The sequence below is a fragment of the Dermacentor variabilis genome, chromosome 2, assembly GCF_050947875.1.
Source record: "Dermacentor variabilis isolate Ectoservices chromosome 2, ASM5094787v1, whole genome shotgun sequence".
Lineage (NCBI taxonomy): Eukaryota > Metazoa > Arthropoda > Arachnida > Ixodida > Ixodidae > Dermacentor > Dermacentor variabilis.
This window is the reverse complement of record NC_134569.1, coordinates 1,969,337-1,988,725: the sequence shown is the minus strand read 5'-3', so window position 1 is coordinate 1,988,725 and position 19,389 is coordinate 1,969,337. Positions and strand designations below refer to the sequence as shown.

The following is a 19,389-nucleotide window of genomic DNA, read 5'->3' as shown; positions in this document are numbered from 1 at the left end:
CAGCGCAGGAGGCGGCCATTTTTGGGAGAGATGGTCTGCAGCCATTGGAGAGGGCAGTGATCCGTCTCAATGATAAACCTCGAGCCGGCTAGATAGCATGACAATTTCTGAACGGCCCACACGAGACATGCACACTCTTTCTCGGTGGCGCTATACGCCTGCTCACGACTGGTCAGCTTACGACTAGCATACAGGACGGGGTGTTCTACTTCTCCCTTTTCCCGTTGGCACAGTACAACGCCCATGCCTTGCTCACTAGCATCGCACTGAACAATGAACCCTTTTGTATAGTCTGGCGATCGTAGCACAGGCTGGTTGGTTAGGGCACTCTTTAGGGCGCTAAAAGCTCTTTCCTTTGTCTCGTCCCAGACGACTGTTTGAGGCTCTGACTTTCTTAGAGCATCCGTCAGGGGAGCCGCGATATCAGAGTACCTGGGGATGTACCTCTGATAGTAGCCGGCGACACCTAAGAACGACCGAATATCGGTCTTCGTGCGCGGTTGCGGGAAGTCTCACACAGCGGCCACCTTTATTTCAGAGGGGCGGCGACGACCCTGACCAATCACGTGACCGAGGTAGACAACCTCGGCCTGTCCTAACTGGCACTTAGGAGCCTTTACTGTCAAGCCCGCTTCGCGCAGGCGGGTTAGCACTGCCCGCAAGTGTGCCATATGCTCAGACCAGGATGCGGAGAATATCGCTACGTCGTCTAGATACGGTAAAGGGAATTCTTGCTGTCCCCGCAACACTTTATCCATGAGGCTTGAAAAACAGTATGGCGCGTTCTTCAAACCAAAACTCAGCACTTTAGGACGGAATGTTCCCATTGGTGAAATGAACGCCGCATACCTACTAGCCTCTTCTGTAAGTGGAACCTGCCAATAACCCCTGACAAGATCTAGGGTGGAAATAAACTGAGCGCTACTAACTTTCTCAAGGCGCTCCTCGATGTTAGGGATCGGATAAATTTGATCCTTAGTGATGGAATTAAGCCTGCGGTAGTTGACGCAAGGACGAGGTTCCTTGCCCGGTACCTCAACTAAAATCAAAGGGGAGGTATAATCACTCTCACCTGCCTCAATAACACCGAGCTGTAGCATTTTCTTTACCTCAGCCTCCATAATATCGCTCTGGCGGGGTGACACCCGATACGCCTTGGATCGTACTGGCTCTGGGGAGGTAAGTTCTATGTCATGAGTAAGGACAGAAGTCCTACCAGGCCTCTCAGAGAACAGACCTTGAAACTCTTGTAATAGCTGGTGTAGTTCGGTTTTCTGCTCAGGCGACAGCGGTGCTTTACTGATAAGGTCACTAATGACTTGACCGGTGTCTTCCCTGTTCGTCACTGAGCCTAGTCCCGGAAGCTCGACCGGAAGCTCTTCAGGAACGTTTACCATCATGCACACCACTGCTTCCCTTTGTCTATAAGGTTTGAGCAGATTACAGTGGTAAACTTGCTGTGCTTTCCGCTTTCCTGGCAGACTTACCACGTAGTTAACGTCCGACAGTTTCTGAACAATTCGTGCTGGGCCCTCCCACTGCACGTCTAGTTTGTTGTTTAGCGATGTGCGCAATATCATGACCTCATCGCGCACCTCAAAACGACGGGCCCTGGCTGTCCGATCATAATAAACCTTGGCCCTCTGCTGGGCCTTTGCCATTGCTTCACCTGACAACTCCTGTGCCCTTCTTAAGCGTTCGAGGAGCTTAAGTACGTACTCCACCACGACTGGGTCGTCGCCCCTGCCTTCCCACGATTCTCGAAGCATGCGAAGCGGAGACCGAAGCGAGCGACCGTACACCAGTTCAGCTGGCGAAAACCCCGTAGCCGCATGCGGCGCGGTCCTTAAAGCAAACATCACCCCAGGCAGACACAGCTCCCAGTCAGTTTGATGTTCAAAACACAAGGCTCTCAACACGCGCTTCATGACGGAGTGGAGCTTCTCAACGGAATTCGACTGTGGGTGGTACACTGAGCTGTGTAGCAGCTTTACCCCACACCTTTCGAGAAAAGTTGTCGTCAAAGCGCTAGTAAACACTGTGCCCTGATCTGATTGGATTTCCGCAGGAAAACCAACTCGCGCAAATATGGACAGTAGTGCATTGACTATCTCAACTGAGCTGAGTTCTTTAAGCGGCACTGCTTCAGGGAACTTTGTCGCTGGGCAGATCACAGTCAAAATGTGTCTGTACCCCGTGGCTGTTACCGGCAGAGGTCCCACTGTATCAATAACGAGCCGTCTAAAAGGCTCCGTAATGATAGGTACCAATTTCAACGGCGCCCTCGATTTGTCCCCTGGTTTGCCCACCCGCTGACAGGTGTCACATGACCTCACGAAGTGGTCTGCGTCCCGAAAACACCCTGGCCAATAGTACTCTTGCAAGAGACGGTCCTTAGTTTTCTTAACTCCTAGGTGTCCGGACCACGAACCCCCATGCGTCAAGCGCAACAGATCCTGACGATAGCATTGTGGAACGATCACCTGATCGAACTCCACTCCTCTGCGGTCTAGATACTTCCGGTACAGGACTCCACCTCGTTCCACAAAACGCGCAGTTTTCCTGGCGATACCTTCTTTGACATTGCAGCGTATGTTTTCTAGGCTACCATCCTTCTTTTGCTCGGCTATCAAAGCCGACCGGCTGACTTTTAGCAACCTATCAAGTCCGTCTGACGTAGGCGCGATGAGCAAATCAGTAGATAGCTCTTCTAACTTTCCCGCATCGGGATTTTCCTCTCCAGTATCTGGCGCCTTCAACGCTACAGACTCAATTTTATTCAGTTCGGGCGTGCTCTGAATATCAGCTTGCTGCGCCTCTGACCCTTTTTCGTTGTTTGATAACGTCGGCCCCGCAACTACCGCCTTTGCAGCGAGCTCCCGAACCTTCGATCTGGTTAAGGCCTGAACACTAGCTTCACCAAACAAAAGCCCCTTCTCGCGCAGGAGGTGATCGGACCTGTTTGAAAATAGGTACGGGTACTGGGGTGGCAGCATAGATGACACTGCGGCCTCCGTCTCAAGCGCTCCGAAAGTTCCTTCAATAAGCACTTTTGCTACCGGCAGACACACGCTATGAGCTTCCACGGCTTGCTTGATCCACGCGCACTCGCCCGTGAACATATGGGGTTCTACGTAAGACGGGTGAACTACATCCATCGTAGCTGCGGAATCGCGAAGCACTCGGCACTCTTTCCCGTTCACGAGGAGGTCTCGCATGTAAGGCTCGAGAAGCTTCATGTTCTCGTCAGTGCTGCCTATTGAAAAAAAAACAACTTTTGGTGTTGTTTCCGGACACTGCGCCGAAAAGTGACCCGGCTTCTGGCACGTATAACAAACGCGCGCTTGCCTCATCTCGAACCGCTTTCTGCGTTCGGCTTCGACTGCCGCCGTCTCCTTAGGTTCGGTCGCACTGCTTCCACTCGCATCCGCACTACGCGTGTTCCCCTTTGCTCTCATGGGTGTGAACTTCGGCCTCTCAAACTTCAAGCCAAATTCACCCTTTTGACCGTCCTTAGCTCCGCGAGCCCGACGCGTCACAAACTCCTCGGCTAGCTCAGCGGCTTTAGCCACCGTACAAACGTCTGGCCTATCCAAGACCCAGTATCGCACGTTCTCCGGTAACCGACTATAAAACTGTTCTAGCCCGAAGCACTGCAGAACTTTATCGTGGTCACCAAACGCTTTCTCTTCTTTGAGCCACTCCTGCATGTTCGACATAAGCCTATACGCAAACTCTGTATATGACTCACTTTTGCCTTTCTCATTTTCCCGAAACTTCCGACGGAACGCCTCCGCAGACAGCCGGTACTTTTTTAGAAGACTCGATTTCACTGTGTCGAAATCCTCTGCCTCCTCTCTATCCAAGCGAGCGACTACGTCGGCCGCCTCGCCGGGTAACAAAGTGAGCAAGCGCTGTGGCCACGTTTCCCGAGAGAACCCCTGCTTCTCGCACGTTCGCTCAAAGTTAACCAGGAACAAACCAATGTCCTCTCCAAGCTTAAACGGCCGCATCAGGTCAGTCATTTTGAACAATACGCGTTCTCCTGCACCGTGTGCCTGACTTCCATTACGAGCGCGTTCCATCTCTACCTCAAGACGCTTCATTTCCAAAGCGTGTTGACGGTCACGCTCTTGTTGCTCTCGCTCTTTCTGTTCTTTACGTTCACGCTCTTCTTTTTCTTTCTGTTCTTTAAGTTCGCGCTCTTCTTTTTCTTTTTGCTCTTTAAGTTCGCGCTCCTGTCTTTTTGCAGTCTCCCTCTCTTCAATGGTCTCAAGGCATTCCGACAGCTCGTCATCCTCAGCTTCTAACTCAAGAATAGCCTTTAGCAGTTCAGGTTTTCTTAGTTTGTCTGAGACATCCAGACCCAACTCTCTTGCAAGCTCCAACAATTTCGGTTTGCGCAACGACTTCAAATCCATGGCTGCTCTGAATGCTGCTTTCTCTACTGCTTACTATTGTCTTGCCGCAAACTAACCCGGCAGCAACGACAACCACAATTACCAGCTCTGTTTCTGACACTAACAAAAGCCTGGCAAAGCTCAGAAGAAGAAAGTCCCGCACTCACCAAACCTCGCAGTCAAGAGTTCAGCGCAGTCGTTCCGCTGCAGGCAACCAGTCATCACACAGGGCTCGTTGCACTGCTCCCGGATCGTCGTTGAGCTGCTCAGCATACAGTCAACTGCATATCTTCGCTGCTGGCCTCCGTTGTCGCGATCTCACCGCTGGCAGACAGTTATTTGGGATCGGAGGCGATCTCACCGCTGCCAACCAGATGTTTGGATCCCACCGATGGCATCGGTTGTTGGGAACTCGGCGCTGACGCCCGTGGTTGTACCTGGGTCGCAAGCCCCAAGGGTAGCGTTGGCCTGGCGGCCTGGGGTACAACTGGAAGCATCCGAAGGTCCCGGCAAAGCATGAGTCGACTGGTAACAACAAAACAACTTGTTTATTTTAACATCGCAAAGAGTTGGCGGTCAGGTTGACCGAAGTAGAGAGACGGGAGAGCACTTTACTCAACAGAAGAAATCGGAGCCCTCTTTTTTGGCGTCCGGGGGCAGCTGTTTTTATACTCTCGCAGTTGAGGGCAAGAAGGAACCCCTCAATAGACGAGCACGTGATTGTACAATGGGCTAAGGTGACGCACACTGCCGCCGGTCGGGCACAAAGACTGGGAGGAGAGGGTAACTTCGGCTCTCGGAGCGCCTCTGGTCGGGCACAATGACTGGAAGGAGAGGGTGACCCCCTGCTGTCGCATCGCCTGGTTCGGGCACAATGGCACATACACTCACACACGCACATGAAGACACGTGGCATCGGAACATGCCTGGAAACGCCTGGAAACGCCTGGCGGGGAGCGTTGCGGCGACGCCGAACGGGCCAAAATGTCTGCCGCCCCGCCGCAGTCGCGCCTGGAAACGCCTGGAAACGCCTGGCGGGGAGCGTTGCGGCGACGCCGAACGGGCCAAAATGTCTGCCGCCCCGCCGCAGTCGCGCCGGCAAAACCGCGTGTCGCAGGCGAAACGCAACACCGCGCTTTAAGAGAAAAGCGAGTTTCATGCCAGACTTCCTCGTCCGGCGTCCCAGCTCTAAACCAACAAACAACACTTTCGGTGTGTCATTCTGGGTTGGCCGAACAGCTTTAGCCAGACACTTGCTAATCAATACCGGAACTCAGCCAGAAAAAAATGGGGTGTGTTGCCTGTAGGCGACACTCATCAATACAGGGTTAAAATAGGCTTGACTATTTTAGAAATCTATATCTAGTAAAGAAAGCTTTGGGACCTATGCAAAGGGGGAAGGCAGCTGGGGAGGATCAGGTAAGGGCAGATTTGTTGAAGGATGGTGGGCAGACTGTTCTAGAAAAACTGGCATCCTGTATACGCAATGCCTCATGGCTTCGAGCGTACCGGAATCTTAGAAGAACGCTAACATAATCCTAATCCATGAAACATGGGACGCCAAACACTTGAAAAATTATAGACCGATCAGCTTACTGTCCATTGCCTACAAAGTATTTACTAAGGTAATCGCAAATAGAATCAGGAACACGTTAGACTTCTCTCAACGAAAAGGACTAGGCAGGATTCTGTAAAGGCTACTTAGCAATAGACCATATTCACACTATCAATCAGGTGATAGAGAAATGTGCAGAATATAACCAAACCTTATATATATATATATATATATATATATATATATATATATATATATATATATATATATATATATATATATATATATATAAACGAGGAGAGAGGGGGTTAACCGAGGGTCCCGATTTTTATTAGTCATATCACAAGAAGCCAACAAACACTGACACCAAGGACAACATAGGGGAAATTACTTGTGCTTAATAAATGAAATAAAGAAACGATAAATTAATGGAAATTAAAGTGGATGAAAAAACAACCTGGAAGGAGCGTTCCACGTCCGTTCCACGTCCGCCGCCAAGGTCTGTGAGTGGTGGCGCTGGCTAACACTCCCAGGGTTCTACTTGTACACATAAATACCCAAGAAAGTGGATGGGGAAACAGCGCCGCGGTAGCTCAATTGGTAGAGCATCGCACGCGAAATGCGAAGGTTGTGGGTTCGGTTCCCACCTGCGGCAAGTTGTTTTTTCATCCACTTTAATTTCCATTAATTTATCGTTTCTTTATTTCATTTATTAAGCACAAGTAATTTCCCCTATGTTGTCCTTGGTGTCAGTGTTTGTTGGCTTCTTGTGATATGACTATATATATATATATATATATATATATATATATATATATATATCCTTGATTACGAGAAAGCGTTTGCTTCAGTCGAAACCTCAGCAGTCGTGGAGGCATTACGGAATCAGGGTGTAGACGAGCCGAATGTAGAAATACTGAAAGATATCTATAGCGGCTCCACAGTAACCATAGTCCTCCATAAAGAAAGCAACAAAATCCCAATAAAAAAGGCGTCAGGCACGGAGATACGATCTCCCCAATGCTATTCACAGCGTGTTTACAGGAGGTATTCAGAGACCTGGATTCGGAAGAATTGGGTATAAGAGTTAATGGAGAATGCCTTAGTAACTTGCGATTCCCTGATGATATTGTTTTGCTTAGTAACGCAGGGGACCAATTGCAATGCATGCTCACTAACCTCGAGAGGCAAAGCAGAAGGGTGGGTCTAAAAATTAATCTGCAGAAAACTAAAATGATGTTTACCAGTCTCGGAAGAGAACAGCAGTTTACGATAGGTAGCGAGGCACTGGAAGTAGTGACGGAATACATCTACTTAGGACAGATAGTGACCGCGGATCCGGATCATGCGACTGAAATAATCAGAAGAATAAGAATAGGCTGAGGTGCGTTTGGCAGCCATTCTCAGATCATGAACAGCAGGTTGCCGTAATCCCTCAAAAGAAAAGTGTATACCAGCTGTGTCTTACCACTACTCACGTACGGGGAAGAATGCCGGAGGATTACGAAAAGGGTTCTACTTAAATTGAGGACGAGACAACGAGCTATGGAAAGAAGAATGATGGGTGTAACGTTAAGGGATAAGAAAAGAGCAGATTCGGGGACGGAAGAAACGCGAGGCAATGACATCTTATTTAAAATCAAGAAGAAGAAATGGTCATGGGTAGGACATGAAATGAGGAGGAAAGATAACCGACGGTCATTAAGGGTTACGGACTGGATTCCAAGGGAAGGGAAGCATAGCAGGGGCGGCAGAAAGTTAGGTGGGTGGATGAGATTAAGAAGTTTTCAAGGACAACATGGCCACAATTAGTACATGACCCGAGCAGTTGGAGAAGTATGGGAGAGGCCTTTGCCTTGCAGTGGGCGTAACCAGGCTGTTGATGAGGATGTTGATATCTCCATCGGGAAAATAGAAAGCCCATTGTATAAATCATGACCGATAGGGCATTTAGAGAGGGCAAATTGGGTGTCAGTTTAAAAAGATAGGGGAACACATAAGCGGCGCCTTTATGGGTATTACGCGATAGCATAAATGTTCCCTTCAGCGGTTTTTACTCATACACAGCGAATGTTGCTTCTTCGCATTCATTTGCTTACAAGGAATGCATGCGTGAACGAGTGCCGCGAACGCATCCCTACGGCATCAGCCAAAGTTGTCTACTAAGGCGTCCGCGATTCGCGTGGCCAATGTCGTAGTAGACACTGCGGTTGTCTCCACTATGTACGGAGTGACTGAATCACGTGACTGTGACGTGGGTTTCTCGACCCACCGTGGATGCCACTGTCTTTTCCGCTGAATGGGAGCCTTAATGCTATCGCATTAATAAATCATATGCCCTATTTCGTAATGGTACCATTTCATTTCTTTCTACATTTATGATTGGTTTGGAAGTGGTAGAGAGAACACCGAGATGCCATTGTCGCTGCGATCAGCGAATCGACATGGCTAATGATAAGAAATGAGGAATGAAAATTGAAATGGAATATTACAAAATTCGCGAATAGTATTTTGGGAATGTTTTCTCCGACCCGCTTAATGGCCTTTCTCGCATGACACCGATATCTGTTGTAGTTGTGGGGCTCTTGTGGGGCTCATTCCCCAGCAGCTGCGGAGCACCTGACTAAGCCGGCGGTCAGACCTGTAAGGCAGCAGCAGATGCTAAGAATCTCTGAGTCTGGACAGGCCGTCAATGGAATGTGAACCTGTCAACCTTTAACAGCCGGACAATGTCGAGTGAGGCTAGCTTAGCAGGAGTCATTGAGGAAATATAAGACATTGTTTGGGATATTATAGGCCTTAGTGAGATTAGAAGAGCCGGTGAGGCTTATACACTGCTGAGTAACGGTCATGTCCTCTGCTGTTGAGGTCTCCCAGATAATAAGCAATACGGGGTAGGAATCCTAATCCAAAAGGACATAGCGGGCAGCATTGATGAATTCTACAGCATTAATGAGACGGTAGCAGTACTCGTAATCAAACTTAATAATATGGATTGAATAAAGGTATTACAAGCCTACGCTCCAACATACAGTCACGATGATGATGAAGTAGACCAGTTTTTTGAAGGTCTTGAATTTGCGATGAGAAAAGTGTAAACTCAGTATACTGTACTCATGCGCGATTCCAATGCAAAAGTGGGAAAAAGGCAGGCTGGGGAACAAGAAATTGGAAACTACGGCGTTCATTCTAGGAACCCTAGAGGAGAGATGATGGTAGAATTCGCAGAAAGGGCTAAACTTCGAATAATGAACACCTTTTTTACGAATCGCAGCAACAGAAAGTGGACCTGGAAGAACCCTAATGGTGAAACAATAAATGAAATTGATTTCATATTTTCTGCCTACCCCAGCATAGTGCAGGATGTAGAAAAGATACCTAGGGCAAAGTTCAGTGATCATAGGTTAGTCAGAGCTAGGATTCACCTGAATTTCAAGAGAGAAAGAGCAAAATTGGTCAAGAAGAAACAGGTCAACCTAGAGGCAGTGAGTGTGAAAGGAGACAGATTCAGGCTGGTACTTGCAAACAAATATGCACCCTTAGAACAGGGAGGTGATGATGACATAGAGGTAATGAATGAAACCGTAACTAGGCTGACTTCAGAGGCAGCAATTGAAGTCGTAGGTAAGGCACCAAGGCAACCAACAGGCAAATTCGCCCAAGTAACAAAGGACCTAATAAAGAAATGACGAAGATTGAAAGTGTCCAACTCAAGAGCTTAGATCGAATTCGTGGAACTCCAAATCTGATCAACAAGACGAAAATACGTGATATTCGGAACTATAACGTGAGAAAGACTTAAGAAACCGTAAAAAATGGAAGCAACCTCAAATTCTTCAAATCAGTGAGAAGAAAACTTGGCATAGGACAAACCAAGATGTATGCACTGAAAGATGAGCAGGGTAATACCATCAACAATATCGACGGTATAGTAAAAGCAGCGGAAGAATTCTATGCTGACCTGTACAGTACCCAGAGGAGTCAGGATACCTCCATTAGAAACAGTAATGAACAGGATACAGAAACTCTTCCTATAAATAGCGATGAGGTCAAAATAGCCTTGCAGGTCACGAAACGAGGAAGAATGGCAGGACAAGATGGACTAACAGTCGAGTTAATCAAAGATGGAGGACACATAATGCCTGGAAAACTGGCGGCTCTTTAAACGAAGTGTCTATCGACTGCAAAGGTCCCAGGAAACTGGAAGTATGCAAGCATTATACTAATCCATAAAAAGGGAGACGTTGAAGAATTGAAAAATTAGGCATGTTAGCTTACTCCCAGTATTATGTAAAATATTCACAAAAATAATACACAATAGAATAAGGGCAACACTGGACTTTAGTCAACTAAAATAACAGGCTGGGTTCAGGAAGGGATACTCTACAATGGATCACATCGATGTCATTATTTGGGTAATGGATAAATCCGCAGAGTACAATAATCCTTTCTATGTGGTTTTCATAGATTACGAAAAAGCATTTGATTCAGTAGAGATACCAGAAGTCATAGAGGCATTAGGTAATCAAAGATTACAGACCGATTAGGTAAAGACCTAGGAAACTGTCTACAGAGATCCCACAGCTACCTTAATTCTACACAAGAAAAATAGGAAGATAACTATAAAGGAAGGGGTCAGAAAGGGAAGCACAATCTCTACAATGCTATTCACTGCTTGTTTGAAAGAAGTATTCAAGCTATTACACTGGGAAGGCTTAGGAGGGAGGATCGACGGCGAATATCTCAGCAACCTTCGGTTTGCCGATGACATTGTTCTATTCAGTAACACTGCAGCCGAGTTACAACAAATAATTGAGGACCTTAACAGAGAGAGTGTAATGGTGGGGTGAAAGATTAATGCAGAAGACAAAGATAATGATGAAGAGCCGGGCAAGGAAACAAGGGTTCAGGATCGGCAGTCAGCCTCTAGAGTTTATGAAGGAGTACGTTACCTAGGTCAACTAATCACTGGAAACGCTGAGCATGAGAATGAAATTCATAGAACAATAAATAATTACCGAGGATTACGTTACTTCCTAATGCGAAATTTGAGCGCAGCAAATAAGCTGTTTCACCTTTTCGATAGATTGAGGCAAAGAAATCGAGCAACACATGTATGCGCTATCACAGAATTTTTTTTTTATTTTTCACACGTATTCCTTTAACAAAGACTCCACTAACAGTTCTTGACAGTCATGAAGGAAGCTTTGTGGTCGGAGAAATAGACTGATATATGTTCGACTTGGTACACCAATGCTTGATTCTCAAAGACGAGATCTATACAAGTGCCTCGCGAGGTTGTCACAGCCGTGGGACGCGTTACGAGCGAGAGGAACGGGATGTTCTCCCGCATAAGTGTTAGGAAATTGCTGTTTGTCTTTATGTCAAGCCGCCACCGATCTGGCTCTCTGATTGCCACCGCACAGGGCGAACGGCAGCGGCAATTTCGGCTCGGGCGGTGCACATATACAGATCCGCCGCCACCGATCTGGCTCTCTGATTGCCACCGCACAGGGGTTGCATTGGAGGAGGAGCGAAGAAAGGAATTAAGTTCGAGCCGGCGCTTTGACAACCGGAGACTCGCAGGAAGAGGGGGGAGGGGGGCGGCGTGTACACCCAGCGGCAAACGATGGGGGCAGAAGCGCGCGCAGCAAGCGGACAACACGATAAAGGGAGGAGGGAAGAGATAGCAGCGACTGACTGATGCAACTGAAGAGCACCCTATCCGCCACACAAGAACAGGGGGGGGGGGGGGACCCTTTCCTCCTCTTTCTGCATGGCGGCGACGGTGTTCTATGCAGTCACGTTATCTTGACTCTCTAGCGGCGACAGCGGCATCCAGCGGTATCAGTCGGTCGCTGCTAGCGCTGGGGGGATGAAAGGGGGGCGGAGCTGGTTACGAGGCCGACGACAACGCCGACGACAACGCCGACGACGACGCGAAACCCAGGAACGGACGCCAAAGAGCTGCGCTCTAAAATGGTTTGATCGCATACGGCACACACTGTCAGCACCTGACTGGAAGCTTACCTTTATCACTGAAAAGGAAGGTGTACAATCAGTGCATTTTACCGGTGCTGACATATGGAGCAGAGACTTGGAGATTGGCAAAGAAGCTCGAGACCAAGTTAAGGACCGCGCAAAGAGCGATGGAACGAAGAATGCTAGGCATAACGTTAAGAGACAAAAAGAGAGCTGTTCGGATCAGGGAGCAAACGGGTATAGCCGATATTTTAATGGACATTAAGAGAAAAGAATGCAGCTGGGTAGGTCATGTAATACGCAGCTTTGATAACCGTTGGACTATAGGGTTACATAGTGGGTAACAAGAGCAGGGAAACGCAGTAGAAGACGCCCGAAGACTAGGTGGAGCGATGAAATTAGAAAATTCGCGGGTGCTAGTTGGAATCGGTTGGCGCAGGACAGGAGTAATTGCAGATCGCAGGGAGAGGCCTTCTTCCTGCAGTGTATATAAAATATGATGATGATGATGATGATGATGATGATGATGATAAATTCTAAATATGGTTGACACTTAAATTTTTTCTTGCCTTTTGTGGCAATAAAGCCCTGAGACAAAATTTCTTTATCCCATATACATCAGTACACTGCAACCACCATCAAAAATTACTTTTACGTTCCCGTTTAACCCTAGGGGAAGATTTATCCGATCCGCATGCGTTCGAATGGGCGAGCTTTTTGCAAGTCATTAATCTAATAGGCATTCTAAAACAGCAGATATCACGACTTAATTTTCATGCTTTATTGGAGAGAGGAGAAAAGGATGAATAATCTGCGAAAGCTTGAGCATTAGTTAAATGTATTCTGCTTTTGCCATGTGCTAAGAGGTACCTTCATGGCAAAGCGTTCTCCCTCGGCGAGTGTCTACGTTACAGCATAATCTGAGCTCCGACTAATAACGTCTTATCGACTGAGTCAGCTTTAAGATCCGTAGTTTGCACAGTAGTTCTGGGATGTTTTGTGCTTGCCAAGCAGACCAGCGGCTAACCCAAGTTCTTTACTGCGAATGTTTACTTTTTTCCAGCAGCTTCAGGCCAATCCCGAATCGAATGCCGATGAGCGGCCCGGCACCAGAGCGAAAGGGTACGCCGTTTTTTTGGCAGAGATGCCGAATAGCCAGAGCGCTGGTTTGTCTCTGTGAGGTCCCCTGGGATGCAGGGTCAACTTTATCCGTCAAGACTAATTGGTGCCGAGCTTAGAAGCCCGACTTGAGCGAAGCACAACTGGCCAGGAAATGAACGTTTGGCATCAATATACATGTCCCGACGGAGAGTCACTGGCGATTGGCATTCTCGCGTACGGGAGAAGATTGCGTAGGCCACGAGGACCCCGCTGGCATTGCCGTTTCTGTTTCTTCTTCAGCAGTCTCAACACTGTTCAAGAAGTGAGCCACGTTTCTATGTTGTGGGCCCTTCACTCACTTAGCAGGCGTCCCATGGCGCGTTCAGCCTTCCTAAAGTAGCAGTCAATTCCCAAACCTGTAAACGTGCGCCATTCAGAGGGCACGCAGTTGCCTCGCGAAGGATAGTTGGGTGTGTTTTTACGAACCCGCGCGTAAGTGCAATGCATATGCCTTCGCATTTTGCTTAGTTATGTGATTCATTTTCTCTTCACGCAGTGTGAGTGGAGGGAGGGGCAAGAACCACCGATAAATACCAAATGTAAGGTGTTTGGAGCGTGAAATGTAGCATGGATAGGCTCAACATATTACACTCGAAGAACACAGCACGCTATCTTAGTAACAGGCATGAAATAAGTAATCGAATGAAATCGAGCGGCGAAATACAACGAGCACACGAAGGCGAACTACCAACTGAAATATACTCAAAGAAAATCATTCGCTTTTAAGCGCAGCCAGCCATTACAGTAACGTGTCCAGGAATTAGGGACATCGACCGGTCGCGTCATCGGTCGAGAGAGGGTGCGTAGCAGTCGTGTCTCTCACTGATAAACCCATTCAAGCAATACGTTCACAGGAAGATGTACGCCTGAAGTGATGAGCTGTGGTCGAACAAGGAATTTCGCTCGAGTCAACGCTTCAACGAGGTGCAGCAGGGCAGTTCAGGACAGCAACTGCTTTCCTTGGTAGCGTTCCTGTAGGCGTGGCTCACTCTGTCCGACTATCGATGGGGGAAAAGGGGAAGAATAAGCTGATGCGTGGAGCATGCTCAGGGAATTCAATATGTTTTCTTAGGGAAGAAAAAGAGAAAAAATTGGCAGTGGCTTAGCTCTGCTATACCAGGATATACGTAGCGAAAGCTAAGGCACAACATGGTTATACTTGGTTAATCTTGATTGCAAGTCCAGGTTAGTCTGGTTGTCTAGCTACGTTGCGGCGTTTAGCCAGTCGTTCGGCGCGCTGTTCGTCTGTTTCCTGGGCGATTCGTTTCCTTTTCATCTCGTTCCGATGTCCATTCCAGGCCTCCTACTGCTTATCAGAATTGTCGCCGTCCATACTGCCGCCTCAACTGTGATTGCGGCACACGCGAGCTCTCCTTTTCAATCCTCCGACATGTTATCGGGCATGCGACGCAGCTGGCGAAGCGAGCGGAGGCGAGCGCAACGACGAGGGACGCGGTGTGACGTCATACCAAACGGCGGTGGCAGAAAGGCCCGGCGCTGCGCAGCGGCGGAACACCTGGGCTCGGTGCTACTAGTGGCGCATGCGCAGGAGTGACTAGGTAGCGAGAGACAGAGAGAAATATCCGTGGCGATGCGCGCGTTGTGACGTCATGTGCCTCCACGGAGCACCGCCACGGCGAAAGCGCAAGTTCGCGGCCAGTCAAGCTTTCGCTTTCAAAAGAAAGGGTCAATCAAGTGTCGACGCTAAAGAAGACTACGTCGATGTACATGGTGGTTGAAAGGATTTCATGAATAAGTGTTCGTTATACCACTCTAATCTGCCTATTTCTGTCTCCTTTTCATGTTCATTATTTACTCGTTTTATATCTGTTTCCTATTGTATTTCACGCACAATTAAGTTTATTTTGTCTTCTTAAGCTTCCACGCTTGGCATCCCTTGCTTTCTTTTATAAGAGGCCACAAAGGCCGATCCCGAGAATTGTTCAATTGATAATAATAATAATAATAATAATAATAATAATAATAATAATAATAATAATAATAATAATAATAACATTACGTTGGAGAAGTAACATATAAAGATGTATTTACAATATATTTACACAAGACACCACGATGTATAAACAACATGGCTGTCGAGAGCGATTCCCACCTCTACACGTCAAATCATCTTCTGTCTGGCGCCACTCTTGGTCGCGCCATAACATAACCCCGCCTGTAAAGGCGCCATCTCGACGCTAACTATCAGGGACGTGAACTAGCGGCAAAGTAAGGCTTCAGCCGAGGCACATGCACAATGTCCGTTAGACATACCAGTCCAGCGGAGCGATTTCGTAGTTCACATTGCCAAGCTAACGCAGTATTGTGTAGTGCCCTGTGTAGCGTAGCAGCAGCTTTTCCGACAATTCGATGCTGGAACATGGCGTCCATCGGAGGACAACGGAGTTATGAGAAACTCAACGTCCCGATGTCGGCCGTTGTTCTGCGCGGCCTGAGACTCAGTGAGCCGGCAGTCGGCAATCTGGCGTACCGTGTTAGACCGGGGGAAGACGAGCATATTCAGTGGTAGTGCTCGTCGAGGAAGGAAGCAGTATGTCAATAGACAAAGAAGGGTGGCTGCCGAACAGAAGGTAAAAGGGAGAGAAACAGCGTCTCGTGACGGGACGAATCATTGGCAAAGGTCACGGAGGGTTACGTGCTGTTCCAATCACTGTAATCGTTGGAAACGTAAGTACATAGACAGCATTTATGTCAACGTGCGATTGAGCCGTTCCGTCAGTCCGTTTGTCTTCGGGTGGTTGGCGGTGGAAAGCTTGTGCTTGGCAAAACAGGAGGGAAGTAGGTCTTCAATTACTCGGGAGAAGAAGGCGCGGCCGCGATCAGTGAGGAGCTGCCGGGATGCGCCGTGAAGCAGCATGACGTCTTGCAAATGGAAATATGCCACCTCAGTTGGACAGCTTGTGCGCAAAGTTTGCGTGTTCGCGTACCGGGTCGCGTAATCAGTCGTGGCAACGACCCAATTATCGCCAGAATTCTGCGTCGGAAAATGGCTGAGAAGATCGAGAAAGACGCGAAATAAAGGTTCTGAGGGCACATCGATGGGGTGATGGCGTCCAGCGGGTAGCACAGCAGGTTTTCTTGCGGCGCTGACAGAGCACACAGGCTGAAACGTAGAGGAGCATGGAGCGGTACAGGCCTGGCCATTAGTAGCGGCGCCGTACGCGATCGTAAGTACGCGAAATGCCGAGTTGTCCTGCAGTAGAGGCGTCCTGCAACTGCTCAAGGTAGGATGTCAGGAGATGGCGTGGTACAGCGAGTAAAAATTCTGGTCCTTGAGGACATATGCTGCGACGGTAGATCACGTCGTCGCGGAGCACGAACATGCGCAGCGTCGTCTCCGAATGTCCAGAATTGATACTTTCGATGAGGACACGCAAGCAGTCATCATGCCGTTGTTCAGTGCGGACGTCGTGCACACAAGAAATGGCCAGGACGCAAGAGTTGGTGTCATCCGCATCATATTCAGGTGGTTGACAGGATGACGGGAGAAGCAGTCGGTGTACTTGTGCAAATGGCCTGACTTGTATAAAACAGTAAACGAGTATTATTGGAACCGTAGCGCCCATCTACCCAATCGTCCAGTGGAGTCTTTAAGTCAGGAGAGCCAGCACAAACCGTGGTCATTGATAACCACAGAAAATGTGTGACCGTACATGTAGGGGTGGAATTTGGCAACTACCCAAACCAACGCCAGGCACTACCGTTCGGTAAATGAAAAATTCCTCTCGGCGGGTGACAGGAGGCGGCGGGGTTTGCAATTACGCTTTCTGCGTTACGCTGTAATTGATCAAGACAGCCCCGATTCCACGGCCACTAGCACCCGTCTGAAGTTAAGTGGTGTCAGGTGGAGCCAGCCATGGGGAAGTTGTGAGCAAGTGTACGAAGGGGGAGGCGTCTCGTGAGGCATACCGCTGGGCGCCGTCGTCCTATAATTGTTAAATTTACGTACTTTAAGACAAAAGAGGCTGTCCCATCACATGGCCTTAAGTTCAAAGGCGCTGAACACAGGGCCGGCTAAGATTTTTCTAAGGCTGTGCAGAACGCCCGCAGGCACCCTGTCGCTTTTGCGAAAGCAAAGTCTGCTCACTTTTCATTGAGTTGCAATACATTGCACATAGGTACTAAACGTTACATATTTGACGAGACATCACAGACCGTCAAAGAAACAGCATAGCAATTGCATTCTCCCACGAATATAAGAACTCGCCCTCCCATCCCACGTAATAATATCTCTTGTTCAGTAATTTTCACGAACATACGCAGCTTTCTGCCAAAGCGTGAACACGTATCAAATCTTATGTCATCATCCTCCAGTAACTTACTGACACTAACAGAAACGTGGCTTACAAAAGAAATCAGTGACGCAGAAGTCCTCGCCGATCTTCCAAACTTCGACGTTTATCGATGCAATCGGACATACGCACGTGGCGGAGGTGTTCTGATTCCCGTGAACCAACAATTGCCGTGCACGCGAGTTAACATTGACAGCCACTTGGAAACACTGTGGTTAAAATGTCAATGTTCCCCGCAAACAGTACTGCTAGGTGTTTGTTATCGACCCCCTCACCATCAACCGGACTTTTCTAATCTCTCAAACAACATAATAAATGAAATTACTTCAAAGCATCCCAATGCTATTATTCTCCTTTTTGGAGACTTTAATTTTTCAGACATTAACTGGCACAATGGCACTGCTTTACTAACAAATCAAACTGAAGCGAGTGACTTTATAGAAGTATGTACAAATTACAATTTAAGACAGCTAGTACTGGAGCAAACCCGTGTGTCGGGGACATCTGCCAATATTTTAGATCTTATACTAAACTGTCATCCTGAAAGCTTAACATGCCTTGCATATATTCGTGAGATTACTGATCACAAAGGTATTCATGCTGCCTTCCCTTTCGCTCCCCCACCACGCGACATGCACGAGAAGACAATTTGTTTATATGACAAAGGTAACTAGGTAACTATGTGGCTATAAATACTGAATTAAACACACTTTTCTACCTTTGCAGATAAATTTAATAACCATTCGATTCATCATCCCTGGCTGTTGCTTAAAAACAAACTATGTGAACTAAAGAACCAATTTATTCCGAGGATAACCATTCGATCCAATCGACAAAAACTATGGTTTACGAGATAGTTGGGGAAGTATTGGAGAGCCTTTGCCCTGCAGTGGGCGCAACCAGGCTGGTGATGATGATGAAGGTGTGCATGTGCTGGAAGAGAAAATAGCACTCGAAGCACAACGATGGTTGCGCGCAAAGCAGTGCTTCCTCGGGATGTGATCTATGGATCAAGGCATCGGTTTCTCAGATTCGAATGCTGGTAGATTGCAGCGCAATCACGGATCGTCATATGTGATTGAGAATGTACGCCAGTATTCGCTTCAAGCTCGGAACCCGATAAGATAACGCTCATTCGCTATTGAATCCATGACAACAACATCATCATCATCATCATCATCACCATCATCACCATCATCAGCCTGGTTACGATCACTGCAGGGCAAAGGCCTCTGCCATACTTCTCCAACTACCGTCTACCGTGACAACATACTGGATATTAAAAACACGCGCAGGAGCGTCTTGAGCTAACCGATAAATTTGGCACAGTGGTTAGACGCTAATAAGCCCCCCCCCCCCCAAATAATAGTGTACAGTTGCTTTGAATATTAGCTAAAACCTAGTATTCGTGGTAAAAATGGCCCCCGGACTGCACAGCGGCGCCGACCTACCAAAAATTGAACAGCTAAACACTTTCCATATTGGTATTTGTTGGTATTGATATTGGTATTTCTTAAACCAGCATTTCGTGGTTCAATGTAGCCCTGTAGTCCAGGGGCCGGTTTCACTACGGGTACTGTGTTGGAGCTGTACGTATGCCAGCATTAATTGTCACAAAATCACGGTATTTTTTACTGTAGCGTTAAAATTAGACATCCCAAATACATGCAGCGAAACCCTCGTCGTAATACTTCAGTTCTTTTCGCTCTAACGTACATGTCCGTGCTGATTCATATGTTACAAATTACTGAAAATGTACCCAATGCTTTCCTCCAGGCAGCTGTTTTTATTCATGATGATGCCAGGAAACCAAGCCTGATGCCATCAACGCTCAGAAATCTAATCGGGAGCACGCACAACGTCTTCGCACACCTTGTGTGATGTTCCGTAGTGCTGACGGGCTTCTTGTTTAATGTAGCAGAATCGGTTGTAAATGCAGAAGTGCGCGGTTGGGCACATGTGCTTAAGCTCATGCAGT

The 19,389-nt window shown here is 47.8% G+C and overlaps 1 protein-coding gene and 1 non-coding gene across 14 annotated transcripts in view; both read left to right on the top strand.

Annotated features, from left to right (window-relative positions):
* The window catches only part of LOC142571288 (parathyroid hormone/parathyroid hormone-related peptide receptor-like), a 1,032,566-nt gene that overhangs the window by 965,442 nt on the left and 47,735 nt on the right, over positions 1–19,389 (top strand). The gene's annotated exons all lie outside the window — the stretch shown is intronic.
* TRNAS-CGA (transfer RNA serine (anticodon CGA)) lies at positions 6,538–6,610 on the top strand. Its single transcript has one exon. It is a non-coding gene; the product is annotated as a tRNA-Ser (tRNA).